General features: G+C 39.7%; 1 protein-coding gene across 4 annotated transcripts in view; it reads left to right on the plus strand.

The window, feature by feature from the left end:
* HPCAL1 (hippocalcin like 1) overlaps positions 1-20527 on the plus strand; it is a 110500-nt gene that overhangs the window by 985 nt on the left and 88988 nt on the right. Inside the window, exon 2 of one of the 4 annotated variants that reach the window (XM_039331869.1) lies at positions 8876-8901. The exons of the other annotated variants lie outside the window; for them this stretch is intronic. The gene's annotated coding sequence lies outside the window, so the exon portion shown is untranslated. The remainder of the gene's footprint in view (positions 1-8875; positions 8902-20527) is intronic. 4 annotated transcript variants of the gene reach the window in all.

The raw sequence follows: 20527 nt of genomic DNA on the forward strand, positions 1-20527 counted from the left end.
AATGTAGACATTTCCCAACATTAGTTAGGCGTCGGGGCTGGCCACGGTGTGGCGAGATGTGTGATAGCGCTTGCACGCTGGCCTTGCCTATAGAAAGGTGGCGAGTTGAACGATCTTAACGAATTATTTTTGCGCGGCGGGTTCCAGCCCACCACGATCTATTAATTCATTTTGCAGAAGTATTGTGGACTGTGGTTTGGGTTGCGGTGGGGAGTGCTATGTTGTGATTCGTTTGTTTAAGCCAGGTACAACTTCCTTTCGTGCCAGATAACTTATCCTGCTGGAGACAGATGTCTATTCTAATTAAGCCTTCTCAAAATATTTCCCTCTCCCCCTCCCCCAGCGCATGTTAAATGCATGTTCAACAGCCTCTTACTTTATTTACAATCAAAAATAGATTTTTCTTCAGCTAGTTAGTTTCTTTATGAGTAAACAAGTTCTACGCAGTAAAAGAATATTAAAGTTATTGGTAGACCACAGGTTCTGTGTTAAGAGCAGTTAATATTTGATTTGCTGTATGAACAACTGCATAAATATTAAACCGTTGCCAACTTTAATTGAAAGTGTCTCACGGCTTTTCTCCATATTACTCTTGTCAAAATCTGGTTTCTTTGTTTGTCAGTCCTAATTTTCTTTTTTGAGTGGAAGTCTGATGATGTAGATTTGTATTGTTTAAAAGAAAGCACCTATTTCATCATGATGATTTTAAAGCATCCTTTTAAGGAAAATATTTCCTATCTAAATTGGGTAGGTAGCTTATTGAGAGGGCAGATTCAAATTTCTGGACCAATTTCTGGCCATTATAGCTTCTTCAGGGATGACAATAATAAACTTTTCAAGTGGTTTTCAGCACTGATTCCCTTAGGACCATTCTGAGTTGAAGCCTGTTTTTAAATTTAGGAATTGTTTGTAACTTGTTGGTGCTTTGCATAAGTTCTTTCCCAATGTTCATTCAGTGGTTTCCATTGCCACCAAAAATAAAATAAAAACCTGTGATAATAGTTAATCTGCTATGACTTTGAAGCACCCTGCTTCCTCATCTCCTTTCCCCAGTCTGTGCATATTGTCCTTACATTTTTTTCTGAATATTATAGATGGCTTGGATATACACCATTCAGAAAATTTTCAGATGACAAGTAAGGAAATTCCTCCATTTTTGTACAATATAGGTTTATGCATCTTGAACTGAAATTTGGCTGTTGCTCAGTTATTATACAGTATGTTGATCCCTACTTTTTTCTCATAAATTCTGTACAATTAGTCTCAGTCAAGATGGAATACTGTATGCTATATATGCCTTCAGAAAGGAACTTCGTTATGTTTACATCCTGTATTGTTTAATAGATCTTTATAAAGCCTGAAGGAAAAATATTTCTGATTTAAAACTCATTTTTAATGGATTGATACCATGTTCTTTGGTACAGGTGTTTATTTGCTCTGATTTAGGCACATGTTAGAATGATTAGATCTTTTCCACTGAGAGATAAATTATTTAGTTGATATATGGAGTATTCTAGAAAAGAAAAGCTTAAACTACATTTTTTTCACTAATTAAAGCAGAAATGATCATTTGGGTACTACAGACCTAATCATGTGATGAAATTTATTGTCACCATTGAATTCAACAAATCCTCTAAGCCAGGACTGTCAAACTGCTGGCCCTTGGGCCAGTTGCATCATGCAGAGGCCGCGCCCACCCCAGCTCTAGCAATGCAAAAAAAGTCACGATACGTCGCGACACATCACATGACGCGTCGAATTTGACACCCATGCTCTAAGCTGTCCTGTGTAAGATTTTATTCTTAAAGTGATTTTATAGTCTTATATATACTGTTGCTTTTGTAAAGGTTATACATGCTTAATTCTGCATCTAACACTGTGCACTTCTTCCCACTGAAGCCTATAGGCTTTAGTGAATGTAAGTGAACATAAAATGCCACTTAAAATTCAGTTTGCATAATTGTACCTTTAAAAATGTTCTTACATGTGGTTCTTTTGGTATTATATATAGGACTGTGTATCATAACTGCATTGGGAATGAATCTGAAACATTGATTCTTGTTTCTGTAGTTTCTAGTACAAAATAAATTATTTAATCTCAGATTGATTGCATTGTATAAAACTTATCAGAAATATATATCCTATGAGATAGTGAGAAAGCCTGGTACATTGCACATAGAGTAGCAAATAGTCACTTATTGCTTGCTCAAGTTGACTATTAATTAGGTGATGTTGACCACTTCTGTTGTTTGAACTGCCTGTTTTTCAATTATAAAAAACAATACTGCAAGCAGAAACCCACCAAATAGTAATGGCCAGTATAGGCTTTATATAAAGTTTGGGGAATTCAATTTTAATTTTTTAAAGCAGCACATGTGTGAGATAACAATTTGCTTCACCAGCTTAGTGCACTTTTTTTTTAACAAGGCACATAAAAATTAACTTTCCAAAATCTGTATACCTTGCTCATGAGCTGTTCTATACAACAAAATGAAACAGATGCTCTTCTCCTCCATTCCCTAAAAAAAGGTTACGTAATGCTAAAAATCATTCTTTGGGAAATTACATCATTTGAAGCACTATATTTATATCCCAAATATAAGAGTTGTAGATTCAGAAATCCCTAATTTGACTGAAAACTGTTTTTCATGATTTCTAAATTATTCGGTGCTATAAATGTATGTTTGGAAGTAAGGAGCTTTTTAATCTGAGAAATAAATTTATTCCCCAGGAGTACTCTATCAAAGGCATGCAGTTTCTATCAAAATACTCTGTATACCTTATAATTAGAAAGGTGGTGAATGCAAATTTATAAACACAAATAAAAACATCTGGGGTCCATTGATTTGTTTTAGAGAAAATAACCAGAGGCGTTCCAAATTTGAGTTAGTGCCTTTTGTGCTAGGCAAATCATGGCTTATGTAAACTTACAAGCAGGTTGTATTGAGGAAAGTAAGGAGACATAGCTAGACATAGCTGAATATAATTAAAAGCCACTTGAAAGAGTAATTAGTTGCTGTAGTAGAAAGTGCATATAATAGCCTCTCTTATTTATGTGTCCTGCAGTAATGTGTTAGTGGCATAGGGCAGGCAGACTTATGGGCATCTCTTCAGTGCCTACAAAACACCAATAATTTATTTTATTTTTATTCAGAAGTGAGGGCAATGGTTTTTAGCAGCAGCCTGCTGTTTTTATTCCATAGACAACCTCTGGGCTTCTTAGAACCCAGTTACCTTCTTACGAAATAAAGATATCCTTACTTTGTTTTGACAAAACCCCTAGCTCCTGTGATTTAAAAAAAAAAAAAACAAGGAAGAAATTGGTCCCATTGTTATTTACTCAGGAGGCTAGAGAGGGTGACTCTGAGGAGAGCTGATGAGAGCTCACAGAGTAAAGCAGGAAGCAGTACAATTCTGCAGGATGGAGAGGAAAAGTGCGCACATTGAAGATACAGAATTAGGTATGAATTAATTAATGAATTAAGAGGATAGAATGGGCAACATAGACTAGGACTGAACAATGGAGATGGGTGAAGAAATCCCGGAGGGTTAACTTGACAGGAAGGGGGAACAACAACAATTATTAGGGATGGCAAATTAAAGACAGAAGTTGCATTCATGATAGTGTTCCTTCTCACAGGCAAGCAAGTTAAGCTGATTAGTTGCTTTGAGCTTATATAGTTATACAAGACTTTGTGAAGTTTGTAGCACAGCAGTTCCTCAAAATGACAAATAAACTTCGAGGATCCCTCCCCTGACCTAAACAAATGGTTTGATTGGGACTAAGGTTGGGCAAGAATCAACATGTCATCTAACTTCAGTCATCACATTTCAATCTATGGAGAAACAAAACAATACAGGAATGGAACATGGACTCCATTCTCAAATTATATTTTTTTCCAGTGGAAACAAACCTCTAATTTCAAAGCCATTTCCTTCAGTGGGAAAGATGAGCCTGCTCAGCTACTTACAGTTTCCGAAATCTGCACCCTACTTTTGAGAAAGCTAGCCTTGTTGCCTCCCCCCTGCCCACTTTATCTTGATTGGCTTAGTGTTCTCCATAGAAGCAGATGCAGAACATCTCAACCCTCCTGGGAGTGAACTCCAGCAGCTATCTAGCCTTAGGTAGTACACCAATCTCTAGGCCAAGAGTCTTGCGCCACAGCTTTTGGACCATATGTCCCCAGTTGGACAGCAATTAACCCCTGGCATACACACCACAGATACTTAAGCTTGGATCCCTGCAAGAACCCTGCTAGACTATCCAGTGATGGGCTTATCCGGGCTTTGTAAGTGCTTGTTCAATTCTGCTGTGCATATTTACACTCCCTACCAATTTTGTCATTCCCTTCAAATTTCTCCATCTTCACTCCTGTCTCTTCCCCCACATGGTGCTCACAGCCCACAGCTTGAAAACCCCAGTAACTGAATGGTGGATTTAACTAATATCTGGCAGCAAAAATAACTTGTCCCCCCTGCCCCCTTTTCATTCTGTTTGGCCAAATACATTTTAGTTTATATCTTCTTTCCAAGGACTATGTAAAACGTCAAGGTGGTAGAGGTATGAGGGACATGGGATAAGATTTTGATGGACTTAGAACAGATTTAAAAGGAGAGACATCTTTATAAACACAAGTCTTACCCTTGAGAAATACAGCAAAATTGTTCTCAGTTCCTCTGCCATAAGTTTGTGAGAATAGCCATTTGGGTTCAACCCTATTTGTATATGGTTTGGGATGTGATCTTGAAAGGAAGAAATGATAGCTCTAGGGCAGGGGTATCAAACACACAAAGTCACGTGACATATTGCGACTTTTTCTCTGTTGCCAGCAATGCGGTGGGCGCGGTTTCGGCATGATGCATCCGGCCCGCAGGCCGGCAGTTCAACACCCCTACTCCAGGGAATCATGTATGATGCAGTAGAAGTGTGTGTGATCTTAAACAAAAACAGAGAACAGATATGTTCTTACTTGATTCTTATGAAAACAGAATCTAGCTAGCACAAGCATATGTAGAGGGGAATTCTTAGATTGCACTCTTGATTCTCATATAATTTGATTTCCCTTTATTTAACTGGGCACTGTTACTAGGGAGGACTGTCATCTTATTTTGAGCATTTGACACTAAAATGCCTCAAATTCAATTATTTTAACAGATCATTGTATAAGTTTCCATGTGGACTGAGTGTGGTTAAAACACTGTTATTTGCCCAGTCAATCAGTCTCAATTGCTCATAGGTAAAAATTCCTTTGATAGAAACTTACTTCATCGAAGGGTTCTCTCTAGGATTCATAGCCCATTGGCTATGAATTTCCACTGACATCATCATGAAGAACTAGCAATTTATTCCAAATCCCAAACAGATAAATTCATCTTAAAACATAAACCCATTATTTGAATTTACTGTTTTCATTCAGTTTCATAAAGAAGATGCCTACCGAATCAGAGAGAAATGATCTCCTTGCTTCGCATATTTTGCTTACCGTGCTGTTAACTATGAGAACAATTCAAGTGCCAAACTATGGATGGACATCTGAAGGGGGCTAATGGCGCAAAGGAAAGAAATTGCATGCTGTTGGTCACACTAATGTTTTGTTAATGCAAATGATAAAATATGAAATTTAAGAAATCCCCAGGTAACTGAGAAGCAGATGAAGACTGACATTGTCTGCTCACATGATTCTTAGTCTACCAGTGATAACGGAGATACAGGTTGATAGATATGTTGTATTCTTGTCATATATTTATTGAACCAGTTCATTGGACAAAACTGAGGCCCCTTTCATAGAAGAAGAAAATGGCATGGAAATGATTTTTTTCTTACGGGATACCCTGGATGCATATGTATGAATTGTAATATTTATTGATTATAATCTACACATCATTCTGCAGGTACAAAGGAGTAACCCTGACTAGATGGGAAAGAGAAAGACTTGCATGAGAGTCCTGTTGAGTCCATTCTTGTTGTGGAGTGTATGAAAGATATAAAAAAAATCTGATAATTTGCTTTCAAAATTGCATTGCGGTCAGTACAGGTAGTCCTCAACATATGACTGTAATTGAGTTATGGGGATAAATCATGCCAGTCTTAAGCAGACTATGAGATGACCGTGCCCAATTTCATGACCTTGTTTGTAATTGTCGTTAAGCAAATGCTTCAGTCATTGAACCTATTTTAGCCAGTGGGAAGTAAACACCAGTTCCTGGAAGGGAAAAATGTCATAAAATGCAGTCAAGTGATTGCAGGACACTGCAAGTGGCTGTAAATGTGAGCCAGTTGCCAAGCTCTCAAAATTCAGTCACATGACTGGAGGGGAACAACCATTTGAACTTTGAAACGGCATAATTAGCTCTGGGAAGGTCTGTCATAACTTTGAACAGTCGCCAGTTCTGAGGACTACCTGTATTTGTCCATATGCATTTGTACCTATGTGTATTTTGTATTAATGAAACTTACATAAGATAGAATTAAATTGAAATAAATATTTATAAAGCGGCAACAGGTAACTTGTTTGTGGCAAGAGAGAATGAATATAAGATTAAAGAACAAACATATCAAAGTACTAAACAGTGTTTAGTTTTTAATCTTATTAGTAATGGCTCAGCTCTGAATTCCTCCAACCCACACAAGAGACAGCACAACACTACAAGAGATTCTTGCATTTTGGCTTCAGTATTAACATTTTAGCAATGGGAAATGGGTGGGACGGAGATAGTACAGTGTAGTATTCTTCCATTGGAATTATCATCAAAACTGCCTTTTAAGATTCTACCAGCTGCTTCATAGACATCATGGCATGTGGATTGCATCAGATTTGTACATCCTGCTAAAGTCTCTGTGCAGATAGGCAATACTTGCTATCTTTAACAAAACACCTTTCTTTATGATCTTGGCTCCTTTAAGCTCTCATTTATACTATTAGAGTTCTGCCTAAAGACAAATATTGCTTTTCTTTTCTAAACAAAGATTGATGAAGTATCTGGGATAACGAAATACATTTTGCTCATGCCTTAGATTTTTGGCATGTGTGTTGTGTAAACTTGATTTTAGAACTGTTAGCAGTGAGATAGGGAAGGAGAGGAGAATGTTGATATGAGCCAAAAATCAGATATATGTGTGGGTGCAAAGTCAGCTAGTATTTAAATCGTGTTTTTTTAGTTTGCTTGGATACTGAATAATGGTACTCTATTTACAGTGCATTTGCGATATAGGTACTTTTTCAGTTTTGTAAAAGGGGGCTACATAGAAGTTCCCCATGCTAGAGGCCCTTTTAGTATGAGAGAACACAATCCTGCTAGTTTCTAGCTTCTTAATCTCTGCAGTCAGTCTTAATTTTGCTCAGCTGTTCATAATGCAGTTTTTTTCTTTAAACAACTTTTCAATAATTAACACTCTTACTTAGAACTGATTTATTAATAATCCCTGCTTTCTATACGGCAAACTTGCAAAGGACCAGCCAGCCCATCAGGCCATTTGTGAATGGGGATTGGGGTGAATGGGAAATTAAATAATGTCATATCTAGAGTGGTCTAATCTCTCACTAAGTAACTGGACTGTGGCTACTTTTCCCATTCTTTTATTTATAGCAAGATTTGATCAGTATGAACCAAGCCTACTAAGACAAATCCCCAATGTAATAATAAAACCCTTTATTATCAAAGTATAACAGGTGTACAATGAAATTGGCTGAGCCTCCCTCTGTGCCCCCCCTCACCACAAACTCACAGTGACTACAAATCCCCAACTTATTTCACCCTGTGAACTAATTGCATATCACGCCGGCCTCACGAGTCTGTCATGCATAAAGTTATAAAGTTATGTCCCATTCAGAAGCCTGACGGCCCATGGATAAAAACTGTTCTTCAGCCTGTTGGTCCGGCTGGCTGTGTTTCTGTATCTCCTACCCGATGGTAGGAGAGTAAAAAAGTACCAACCAGGGTGTGAGTCATCCCTGAGAATTTTCCTCACTCTGCCAAGGCAACGGGTCCTGGCGATGTCATCAATATTTTCCATGCCTTCCTAGTATACGGAATATATAAAATGTAATGTCAGACACAGAATTATTTGAATTGTGAAAATTGATATAGTATCAATATAAGCACCTTGAATTATACTCAGAAGCACACTGACAACCAGTGAGGCTCAGGGACTAGTGCTGTTACATGTGCTGAATCACCTGCGCCATTTACGAGCTAGGAGATGCCAAGTTTGAAAAACACTGATTTAAAGGATGACAAAACAGAGAGTCAACCTAGTAATGCTTGTCAGCTAACTCAAAATTTGTTTAGATTTGTCTTGTTTTTCCAATTAGTTGCAAGTTAAATTAGTTTTGGTATGTGTTTTAAAAAGGAGATGTCAGTGTGTGTGTGTTTACACGCACACACACACTGACGTCTCCTTTTTAAAACACACACACACACACACACACACACACACACACACACACACGAGAAATAAAAACCCAAAACGTTTATGTACTTATTTGGGAAATACAGATGCTTTCAACATATTAGCACTTTTTCCGACTCTTTCCCATCTCTCTGGAGAAATAAAAATATTGAACAGTGGGAAGATCAACAAAACCTTACTGAAAACGAAGTGAATCAAAAGCTTCAAATAGTACATTCCCATAGGGTAACCTTTACCCTTTCCCTCCTCTGTGTCAAACAATCATGGGCTTTCTTTAGCCTATCTCCGAAATGCAAAATCTTACTCATCTGTAAATCAGATTGTTGGAACAACAGAACATGGTCCAATGTTCACTACTTGGCTGCCTTCCAATTGTGTATCACAAGGGCACTAAGTTGGTTTGCTATTTCGAGTACATACAACTATTTTTGGCAATAATGTTTTATGATTTCTCTATTACCACAGTCTGCCAGGGTGAGTGGGAAGATCAGGTCAGTAGGAATTCAGGCCAGTCCTACCCGCTTGTTTTGCATGTCCTTTTTTACAGCAAATTGTCCTTTATTTTTTTTTAAAAGGAAAAACACAAATATCCTCCCCCTTGTGCTTTTTAAATGTCATTTTGCCTGTCTTGCATGAATAGGAGACTTTCTTATTCCATCTCTCCTTGTTTCATCTCTTTCCATCCCTATTCTGTTGAATTTTTTCTCTAAATGTCTGCATGCACTGCAAAAAGGAATAATTTCTAGATCCCATTGTATAACCACCAGTTTTATTTTAACATTTGAAAGAGACATTTGCATGCAGGTATGTAAGAAAAATCTATTGAAATGTATCTTCTGCATGTCTGTGTGTGATGTCTACTACGCATGCATGGTATTTTCTCTTTGGGAAGGGTAGTGGTAATACATAATCCCAAATATTGTGGCTCGTACACATGGTTTATTGCTCAGTGTGTAGTAATAACCCAACCAATAATGGTTTATCCAACAAACCTTGGTTAAAAGCATGGGGTAGGTGTCTGTTCTTCTGTTCGTGATCTTTAAATTGATTTTTATCCTCCCAAGGGCTGAACGAAATGCATGAGATGCTGTCATAATCAAAAGGGCCAAAATGGTTAATTTTGTTTTTCTTTCTTGAATGTGGAGATCAGATCGTTGTATTAAGTTTTACAAATTTTGCACCTCTGGGAAGCAAAGCGAGGTGAAAAATCACAGGATGACAAATTGGTGTTCTTTGATCTTCAACTCTGAGCAGCATGAACTTTGGCTGCATAATGGAGTTAGGGAGCAGCAGGCTGGTTGTGGAATGCCCACATTCAGCCTTTCCTCCTGGGTGGTCCTGACGTTGAGCTGGATGGGCCAATGGAAACAGGTGGAATTTCACCCCCTTGGCAGCATTGGGAGCTGATGATCTGAAACAACTTTCAAAATCCAGGTTATTGTTGGATTGTGTATAGTGGAAATATAACCCCATTTTTCTCAATGTGTATTAAATTAATTATCTCCACAGTTGTTCTTAGAATTGTGTCATTTTAAACATTTCTCCTTATTTGTAGGAAGATTCAGAAATTTCAGATAAATTTTAAAAAACATTTGTAGACCTAATTCTTGAAAGTGATCACTTCCATAACCAATGGAATGTTGGGAGATAGCGGAAAATAGGATATTGTAATACCAAGTTATTACTGGCTAATTTTGAAAATATAATATTTATAACACATATACATGTTAAAATGTAATGGCCTTTTGAAGGGTTAATTACATAGTTTAAAATCAGAATATCTTATCCTGCTATTTAGCATCTTTAAGCAGCAACTGTCCCCGTGGCCTGGAATATTTTACAACTTAACTCAGTAAATTAAGTGACATACATAAATATTTCAGTATGAAAAAAATTGGAAGACTATTTGACCCAGTTCATGGCTGTTTTGGGAAAATTCTTAAAGCTAGCAAAGATTTGCCATCCGATCTATAGGCCCTTTAGAAAAATCTTCCATCTAATGGGATTTGTTTAAACTAAGAATGCATGTTTGGGACTACAGCTTTTAGCCCAGATACTACAAAAGAGGAATATTGGTGGCGAAGTGCATCTGAAAAGGCAGACCCCAAAAGACAAAATCATGTTTTCCTCTAATGGCAAAACCACATTTATTTTATTATTTTTCTTTCAGTGTTTTGAAAATCCTAAGTATCTTAAACATGAAAGTAAATTAAGCAAGAAGCTGGCATTCAATATTTTGACTGCTATTAGAATAAGAAAAGTGGTAGTTGAAGATAGTGGAAGATAAAGCTTGGAGCAAAATAGTTTTTTCTTCAAGACTGGTCAAACGCATTGGGGTAAACCTGATGCCAGCCCTGCTTACTCATTCCATTCTTTATAAACTTCTATATATGGGACACTTTTTTCTGAAATATGCCATCTTTCTTTTTTGTTTATTTAAATTTATTCATTTGTATGATACTTACAGCATCCAACTTTTGGAAGCAACTCTCTGTACTTTAGGATTAATTAGAAGCATAAACATAAAGAAACTAAAAACAACACACAACAACCAAACATGAAACCTCTGAGGCAAGTTTTATTATTTCTAGATGGGCTCTTCCAGAGCTATGGCCCATTGCCCAAGGGAGAGAGTCATGTTTTCAGGCCCTTGTGAAGACCAGCAGGGCCTACATGCATTTTTTATGTAGCTATCCTACACATTATGCTTCTTGAGTTCATGTGACAGCCATTCTGCTTTCTATATTGTTCATATCTGAAAGAAAAATATTTCTGTATTGAAGGTCTTACTGAATGCTACCATGTAAATGTTAAAAAATGTGGATCCTCATTGATACTGTGACTATTTAGTAAATTTTCATTAAAACACTTCTGTGTGTGTTTACAGTTCACCTGAGTTTTCCTAAATAGATGTTCTCATTCTCCCTTCATGTGGAAAATTATTTCCTCCTCTAGTTATAAATTTCCTGCACCATGCTGTATTTGAACAAAACAGATTTTAATTAAAGGAGCCAGCATTTCCGAGCTCATACAGAATCTCAGGCCTTATTATAATTCTCATTGAGGTAACAAATTGGAGCATCTTAGTCCATTATTCCTTGAGCTTTTGAAGATCACTTCTTTGAAGATCCATCACTTCAGTCCTTGTTTAACGCTTGTAGAGATATGGTCATAAACCAGGGCAAAATTCCCATGTGGCTAGGGAAGTATAAGAGCTCGTCAGCTGTTTCCCAGAAATCATGGCATCTCTGATATTATTGTGATAGGCCAGTAAAGCAAATATGGAATCTGGAACCTTTCTAGTTCTCTATTCTGTGCTTCCCATAAGCCCCACTTATAATGGGTCGTAAAGATTATAGGAGCTGGTGCTCAGAATAGGTAAAGGATACCAAGGTATTTTTGCCGGTTACACTCAGGATTAATTTGAAGGGTTTTTGTCATTTCTGAGAAAATTATGGAAATGAAAAATGTATCTATAACTATATAAATTCAAAGTGATCATTGTTTTATTATCATTGAATTGTAACTGCAATTCAATCTAGATGTGTCTTGCTAGGCTAGGGAACGCTTGGAAACTTCATCTGGCCAATATACAAATTGCTTTCAGATGCAATCCTTGGTCATATTATAAAATACTGTATTAACTGCTTTGCCTTCTTATTTATTTCTGGCAAAAAAAACCTGTTCTTTACTAATAAACCTAACCTGTTTAGTACCAGCATAATCCAAATATCTGTCTTTTGTATGATTCCTGATACATTTGTCCTTCTGCTTTCCTTCACCAAGATAAGCTGGGTTGTTATGAATTTGGGGCAGGGTGTCCTCTGTGGTAGCATTCCAGTGATAGAAGCTTTTATGAAAGAAGATAGATTTGAATTCTTCTTTGCTTCAGCAGGATGGCTGTTTTTTTTCCTTGACTTTCTAGAGATTTCAAATGTATTTGCTCCATTCTTTGTTTCTTAGAGGATTGTCCTCATATTCTTAATTTTGCAGTTGTAGAATTGCTTTTCAAAATTCAAATGGTAAATGACCTTCAACCCTTAAATTCAAAAAAATAATGTTCTAGCAAATGCACAGAGATGGTGTTAGTACCTGAGCAAAAGCTTAGAATGCTTTGCACAAAAGGTCCTGGGAATTTAGGCTATGCCCACACCCAGGTTGGATGTTTCTGATTTTAAGGATCTGTTTCTATTCATAATACATGATGAGCCATTTCTCTGCTTTTGCTAGTCTTTTCACATAATTTATATGCTGGGTAGAATAGTAAGGTAGATAATTTGTGAATGTTTTAAATTTAATAACTTCAAACACTTTTTGTGGTTGAAATATAATGATACAATTACTGTAGAGAGAGATATGTAACGATCCAGGCATATTCCTTATTGAACATTATTTCAACATTTTATAAATGTGAGAGTACTGTATAATTGGTTGTGATATTCACAGTTACATATATTCCTCTATATTTTATTCACCATGTTAATTTGTATAACCGTGATGCTTCATAATCTGCTTTAATTTTCCAGCTGGTAGGTTTTAATATACAAATAGTTTTAAAACCATTTTAGTTCTATCTTTCCGGGTGGCATGTTAATGTTATTCTAGCGCTACTTTATAGTAGTTCTGGATACTTTTGAACATTGATCATATTATCTGTTGGAAACAACTTATAAGGTGGTCTAAAATAACCTTAATTTGCACAATTGCTCATTTAAAAAGGCAGCATCTTTTTTAAATAACATGATACCCTTGAATGATCAAGGAAAGTGACAGATATTTTGAGACCAGTGTGTGATGACTTCTCTCAACAAATAGCTCATTGTTTGGATGTGGTTTCATGAAGCCATCACAGCACTGGTCAGCCAAATAAGGTGGCCTAGAGCACACAATACAGAAGAGTATGGCTTTTCAAGCTAAGCCAAAAGGGCGTTGCAACACGAGATAGGAATGTTGGATAAAAATGCTACAAAAAAGTTTGAAGCTGCAGAACCTTTTTTTCCCCTTTTTGCTGCTTTGTTTGGATTCAGCTTCATATAGGAAAGAGAGGATTCACTTTCTGAAGATGCTCTCTTAATTAAGGGTTGGACAAATATAGCACTAATTATTGGCTTGGACAGGTGTATCAGGCATTTGATCTTCTCTTACCAATTCTGCCTACTTTCTACTCTCTCTGCACTATATAAACCAGCTGTTTGGTTTGTTGTTGGTCCTCTTGGTTGTCATGTGATATTGAGAAAAGAGATGGAGAGGTCACCCTCTCTCCTTCCAAAGTAATTTACTTGGTACCTAAAATATGCTGTGTTATTGTGGCACCTGAATCAGAATATTGCATATAGTCCAGCCAAGAAGCAACAAGTAGGAGTTCTAACATTATCTTTGTTGTAAGGTTACAGTAAGAGAATCTTGAAAATCTGAAAATACTTCTCCCCTCTCTTTTACTCTCCTGAAAACTAGAGAAGTTTCCTTCGGTGACATTGTCTCCATCCTCACCTTCCTTCAGACTCAGATTTCACTTATCAAACCATTATTTAGGCTGGAGCTCTTTCTTCTGTTTCGCAAAGTCATACATACCATTACGGTTGACCACTAGTAGTTGACTTTCCACAACATGTAAAAGCAGCTGAAGTGGCTTTTTTACTTTACAAGCCCTGTGGTCAATTTATCTTTCCCCATATCAGAACGAGGGAAGCATGCAATGGTTATCTCAAGAAGCATACTTTTCCTCTTGAAAACTACAAATAATGAGAATTTGAATGTCAAGAATATGAGGCGAAAGGATGTTCACTTGCTTTTCTTCTAGAAATACTCCATAAGGACAGATTTTATTTGTATAATGGAGAATATGTTGGACAATATTCTTGTGGCTGACGTATTCACAAAGGTAAGAAGAGATCTTGAATAAGGGTGTTCAATCCTATATTAAGCTGGTATCTTGCTAAATTTTTCTCCCACATCTCCAAAATCTCCTCTAAAAATGCCTAAGGCAGTGATGGCGAACGTTTTAGAGACCGAGTGCCCAAACTGCAACCCAAAACCCACATATTTATCGCTGGATGCCAGGTGGTTGTGGCCCACTGGTTAGGCGTGGCTGTGGTAGTCATGGTAGATTGGGTGGCTGTGGCCAATGTCAGTGTGGTCACTTCAATGTTGCTCGTGGGGAGGGACACCTGTGGGGGGTGGGCAGGGTCGGGGGAGATCCAGGGGGTCTCTGCAGGTGTGGTGGTAGGCAGGAGGCTTGTTCTGTGAGGTGAGGCGAGGCAGGGTGGGGGTGCCATTGCCATGGGGCAAGGCAAGAACCAGGGCAGCTGCTGCCTGACACCATCGGCCCCTGTACACAGAGGCCAGTGAGCACATGGGGGCCGATGGTGTCCGTCTGCAGCCAGAACCTGCCGGCCCCTCGACTGGCACACTCTGGGACTCTGCATCTCTCTGCCAGCAGTTCAAAGAAACTGCCTCTGAGCTGGATGGCTGGCCGACAGCTGAGGAGGCAATGCAGTGGGTCGTGCCTGGGAAAAGGAGAGCATGCGAGGTCAGGAGGGACGAGATGGGACAGGAGGGAGGGAAACCAGCCGTGCCGGGATGCATTTGGCCACGTGGGACCTCGGCGAGTTAGCAGGCAGCTTGTTGAAGAGGAACAGCTGCCATCTCTGGGGCATGGTGCACGTGCCCACAGAGAGGGCTCTGAGTACTGCCTCTGGCATGCGTGCCATAGGTTCACCACTACTGGAAGAAGTGGAAGAAACCATAATGGCCTAGTTCCAGTGGTGGGATTCAGCCAGTTCGCACTGGTTCGGCAGAACCGATACCTAATTTTTTGTTGAGTTTGGCGAACCAGTTATGATAAATCTGCACAAGCCTCCCTTGTCATCTCCCTCTGCCAGCCCAGAAACCCTCCACCAGCCCTCTGTCGCCGCCACCGCACTTCCTTGCATGCACTTTCTTGCTGTTCTGCATCAGCCGGCGTCTCCCTTCTCCGTTCTGGAAATGGCAGCCTCGTTTTCTGCTGCTTTCCTCCTGGCAAAAGGGAGGAAAGGAAGGATGTGTTGTATGGAAGGACACTAAGCTCCGGGAAAACTACTCCAGCTGGAGAGGAAGGCCAGGCTCCCCTTCCCGATGGTTCTGCAAAGCTCTTGGGGAGGGGATCCGCTTCCCGCAGGTTTAGCTTCGGCACCTGCTTCGGATGGCAAACAGAAGAGCTTTGCTCTTTTTCTCCAGGAGGCCCTTTGAAATTCCCCCCCCCCCCGGGTTTTCTGCCTTAAAATCCAGAGCAGACACATTTTCCTCCTGATCAGCTGAGGATACGGTAGCTACCGGTATGATTTGTGTAAGAAGCTGAGTGTCTGCTCTGGATTTTAAGGCAGAAAAGCGAAGGGGTGGGGGTCAATTTCAAAGGCTTTGAGAAAAAGAGCAAAGAGCTCTTCTGTTTGCCATCTGAAGCGGGTGCCGAGGCTAAACCTGCAGGAAGCAGATCCGCTCCTTAAGGGTGTTGCAGAACCATCGAGGAAGGGGAGCCTGGCCTTCCTCACCCAGCTCCAGTTGGGGTAGCTTTCCTGGAGCTTACCATAGTGTCCTACCATGCGAAGCAAAAATGGGGCTGCCATTTCCAGAATAGAGAAGAGAGATGCAGGGCAGCAAGAAACTGCTGACCAGCAGAAGGAAGGAAGACTTAAGGACACCCAGGGAGGCAAAGGAAGCTACCGTAAGCCACCTTTCTCCCTTTCTTTCTTTCTTGGCTGGGAAGAAGGCAGCCCCACACAGGCACGCTGTAGCAGTGGAGGAATACCAGGGCTGGCAGAGGGAGGCAGCAGGGGAGGCTTGCGCCCCTCGGTCATGGTGCAAGCCATGTGAGAATTAGTGGAGAAGAAGGAGGCAGCGGCTGCCACTGGGCAGGTGATCTTCAGGGTGAAGAAGGGGCAGCAGGGACCGAAGAAAGCCCCTCCAGCAGCAGATGCGGCTGTTGCGCAGAGGCAGCAGAGCCTTTTGCTGTCACTCCCCCCTGGGTCCGAAATGGGGAAGGTCCATCCTCCGTAGCATGGCAGTCTGGCTCAGGAGGGGAGTGAAAGGGCAGAGGTGGGCAGGAAACTGGGTCACTGAACCGGTCCTGAAGTAAGTAGGTACGGGGCATGTGGGGCAGCTCCACCCCCACCCCTGCCCTAGCTTGGTTTTTACGCATGCGCCTCTTCAAGGATTCTGTGATTTCAGAGAGAACCGGTTGTGAAATTATTTGAATCCTACCACTGCCTAGTTCACATACAGGATCAGTGTTAGATGTGGAACAGTCCACTGAAGTATGTAAGCTATTTCACCCACTTCCCTTTTGAATGAACCCAAAGGAGAGATTGGTAACATTAAACGCTAGCCCTGTTCCAATCTTCCATTGTAAGCCAGATATCTACTTGCCTTGATCTGTTCCATAAACGTCTGCATGCCATTCCACTTTGCTTCAGTTCAATAGTTCAGCCTCCTCCTTTTTTCCCCCCTTTCCCTGTCAGATGCCTGGTGCAGAATGATGAAAGTGAGCTGCAAGCACATGGCAGATGCCTTGTTCTCAGCCTTTTGAGAAAGGGAATGAGTAGAGCACTGAAGGGACAATTCAGAGGGTCTGACCTTTGCTATTGCCAATTGGACTGTCCCATGAAGGAGCCATAGCCAAGAAGAAAACCCAAAATGATATGAATAGATTGGGAGCAAATGAAACATATTATAAGACAGAGGTCCTCAACTCCTGGTCCGTGGACTAGTACTGGGCCGCGGCATGCCAGCAACCGCTCTGTAGAAAGAAGCAAAGCCCCATCCATGAGATGCAGGCAGCACACAAAACCATGTACCCTCCGGTCCGCAGAAAAACCTCTCTCCACAGGACCGGTCCCTGGTGCCCAAAAGATTGGGGACCTCTGTTATAGGGGAATCATTAGCCTGTATTTAGTTAGTGGAGTTGGTCAGTTACACACCAGGCTTGCCAAGTGGAGGCATATAAGATTTAGCTAGAGCAGTGGTTCTCAACCTTTTTAATGCCGCGACCCCCAACTGGTTATAAGTTGAGGACTATCCAACCGGTCGTAAGTCAAGGACTTTCCCTGCCTGGGAGCGCCGCGCATGCATGGTGCCACCCCCTGCGCCGGCCGAGGCGTAGCTGGCAAGCGGCAGAGGTGGCGCAGGCCAACCACTGGCTGGGCCACCAGCTGGCCCAGCCCAAGGGAAGTAAGGCACCCGCCGGGCCCCATGCGCACCAGCAACCCTCCCTGCGCCCGCCAGCCTCCCACCTCCCACCCCTGACCCTCTTTTACTTACATTTTTAGTAGTTGCTCAGCAGGGAGGGGTGGAAACTTCCAGACAGCTCACCTTCGCTGCAGACAACTTGCAGCACCGTTTGCAGAATGGGACTTTTGGCGGGCTCAGCAGGGCAGAGACAGCCTGGACAATTCCTATTGGTTTTCAAAAGCCAATAGAATGAAAGGGAGTAGCACAGCTAAGGAAAAGAGGAAAAAATGGCAGACTGCGTTGTTTGGCGACCCCCGTGAAATGGTCGTTCAACCCCAAATGGGGTCCCGACCCACAGACTGAGAACCACTGAGCTAGAGGAAATAATGGATTTTTCCTAGCTGATCCAATCTGCTTTTCTTTCTGGCAAAGTCATCCAAGACATTTAAATTGTGGTGAATGCAGTGTTCACGCCACTCTAGAGACAGACAACTCTAGATTACCTTTTATAATTGGAGATTTGCATATTCATTCCTAACTAAAAATATCAAGATTCTTATTTTGTTCTTTCCAAGGCTCACTGAACTCTGTTCCAAAGAGTACATGACTGTTAAGAAAGCAGCTATTATAAAGATATTAGATAAATATTAAGAGTTGTATATTATTTGAAAATAATTTGGAGGAAGTGCTTTGGATTCCCTTGTGTTCTTCACTGAAGCATCTCCTCCTTTTTTTAGGTTTTTGTGGAAGGTGGGAAATGTGCTATGTTGTACAAGACCTGAAGCAGCTCTGTATAATACATGAAGCATATATTGTATCTATTAAATATATATATGTTTGCAATAATATATTCAATATTTGGCAGTAAACAAGTAATATATGATAAGCATTTTCCTAAAACATAACTTCTGGTTAGAATTTTTCATAAAATTGCATTTCCAGATTTTTGAAGCTATAAAACTGTTTTTTTTTAATGACTTTCTATTTCTGCACAACAATTTTTTTGGGTGCTAGGAACTGGTTCCGTGGAGGGTGTTTTTTCTGCAGATCAAAGGGGGGAGGGCATGGTTTCACGTGCTGCCTGGATCTCGCACATGCGCAGATTGGACTTCAATCACTTGCGTGACCTATGTCCTGGTGGGCTGTAGAAAGGTGTTGGTCTACGGCCCAGGAGTTGGGGATCCCTGTCCTTGTTAATACATTTTATCATCATGTAATGATCCTGTTAATGGAAGAAATATATTTTTATTGATTGATGTCCTTCCAATTGCATCATATTCAGATTAGATTTGGGTCTTGCCCAGTGCAGCAAAGTCTGTGGTCACAATAAAGCATTGGGTTGAAACAAATAATATAGACACACAAACAACAGCCATTTGTAATGTTGTATTACCCTAAAGAAACATTTCTGTCCTTCTTTCAATTATTTCACTATGCTGATAACTTTCTGAGTCTTTCTCTGCTTTAATGTAACATACTTCACAGCCTTTAAAATCAGAGAGTTCTTTCATGATATTTATTTTTACAACCTCCCCCTCACTGCAACAATTAAGTCTTGGTATTGCATAAGATGCTATCACAATTTTTATTAAATGTTAACAGTGTAAATGTTAATTGACACTTGGAGAAAAAAGGGAGATGAGTGTTCAAAATTGCATTGGCTCTCTTTTCCATTCTTTTCAGACTATAGTAAAACCTCAGATAGTGCATATCAACTTGCAAACATAATTACTATGAATATCAGCTGGCCAGTCCTGCTGGTTCACCTACTGGGTACGGGTGACTGGACAATTCATATCCTATGGTTATTGGAGGATGAAATATAATTCAGTTTATGAATTATACTTCTCTACTCCTCCCCCTTTTTATGTTTCCTCTGTGATGCTGAAATATTCTGTATGCCAAGTTATAACATTTAGCTAAGTGCATGAAATGACTGTGTAGCTCACATCGTTTTTGACCAATTAGGCCAAAGCATCATATCAGAGGTCATTGTGAATGGGAAGTTGTGGTTTTAGATCTTGAAATGAGAAGCTTTGCTTTTTAGCTTCTACATAGTGTTTATTTTTCTTACTTGTAAGATTCTCCCATTTAGTTCTCTTGGAGGAATGATGTATATCTCATGATTCTCTTTAGGGCGCTGTATCCCAATCTGGGCAAATTAACTATTCCCAGATTCCCCTAGCACAGCGCCATGGCTAAGAATTCTAGGAGTTGAAGTCCACACATTGTAAACCCACCCAGGTAAGGAAACACTGCTACAGGGAATCCCAATGATAGCTTGATTTTCCAGCATTTGACTTCCTCAAATCCATGATCCATATTCTGAATTATTAAACTCAGGAAAACACTTGAATCTTTTCCTTCCTTTGTAATTGTTGTTCTTGAAAGTCAGAAATTTAAGTTTACCTATGTCAACAGAACTATCTATTGTCACTGCAATTGCATGCAATAAGGATGTTATTAGTGGGTTTACTGTGCTGCCTTTTTTAGCTGTGAGTTTATAAATAAAAAAGGGATTATCCAAATTAATACATCATTAAAACTGGTTGGCTACTTGGGTATTTGTATCAGTTGGATATGAAGGGTTTCTGAAAACCATCCAGTCATTAAATTTGTTAGAATTTCTTTTGACATGCCTTTATTTGGTATGTGGTTTTTATCCTGTTCAGAAAACTATTCTCCTTTGGGTTATAATATATAATATAAAATATCTTTCCTAAGAAAATTAAGAAACCAATTGTTTTAATAGGAAATGTTTTTATTCTTTATGTTAGAAATATATTTGATTAAACATTCTATTTTTTCAAAAAAAAAAAACCTCACAAGAGAACAAATAGAAAAAATAGGAAACTTTCATCCACTTGTTATGACATGAACCAGAAACAATTTGGTATAGTGCCTTAGTGCTTTCAA

Source organism: Crotalus tigris, unplaced genomic scaffold (assembly GCF_016545835.1).
Source record: "Crotalus tigris isolate CLP2741 ecotype Arizona unplaced genomic scaffold, ASM1654583v1 scf7180000024439.5362192, whole genome shotgun sequence".
In the NCBI taxonomy this organism is placed as follows: domain Eukaryota; kingdom Metazoa; phylum Chordata; class Lepidosauria; order Squamata; family Viperidae; genus Crotalus; species Crotalus tigris.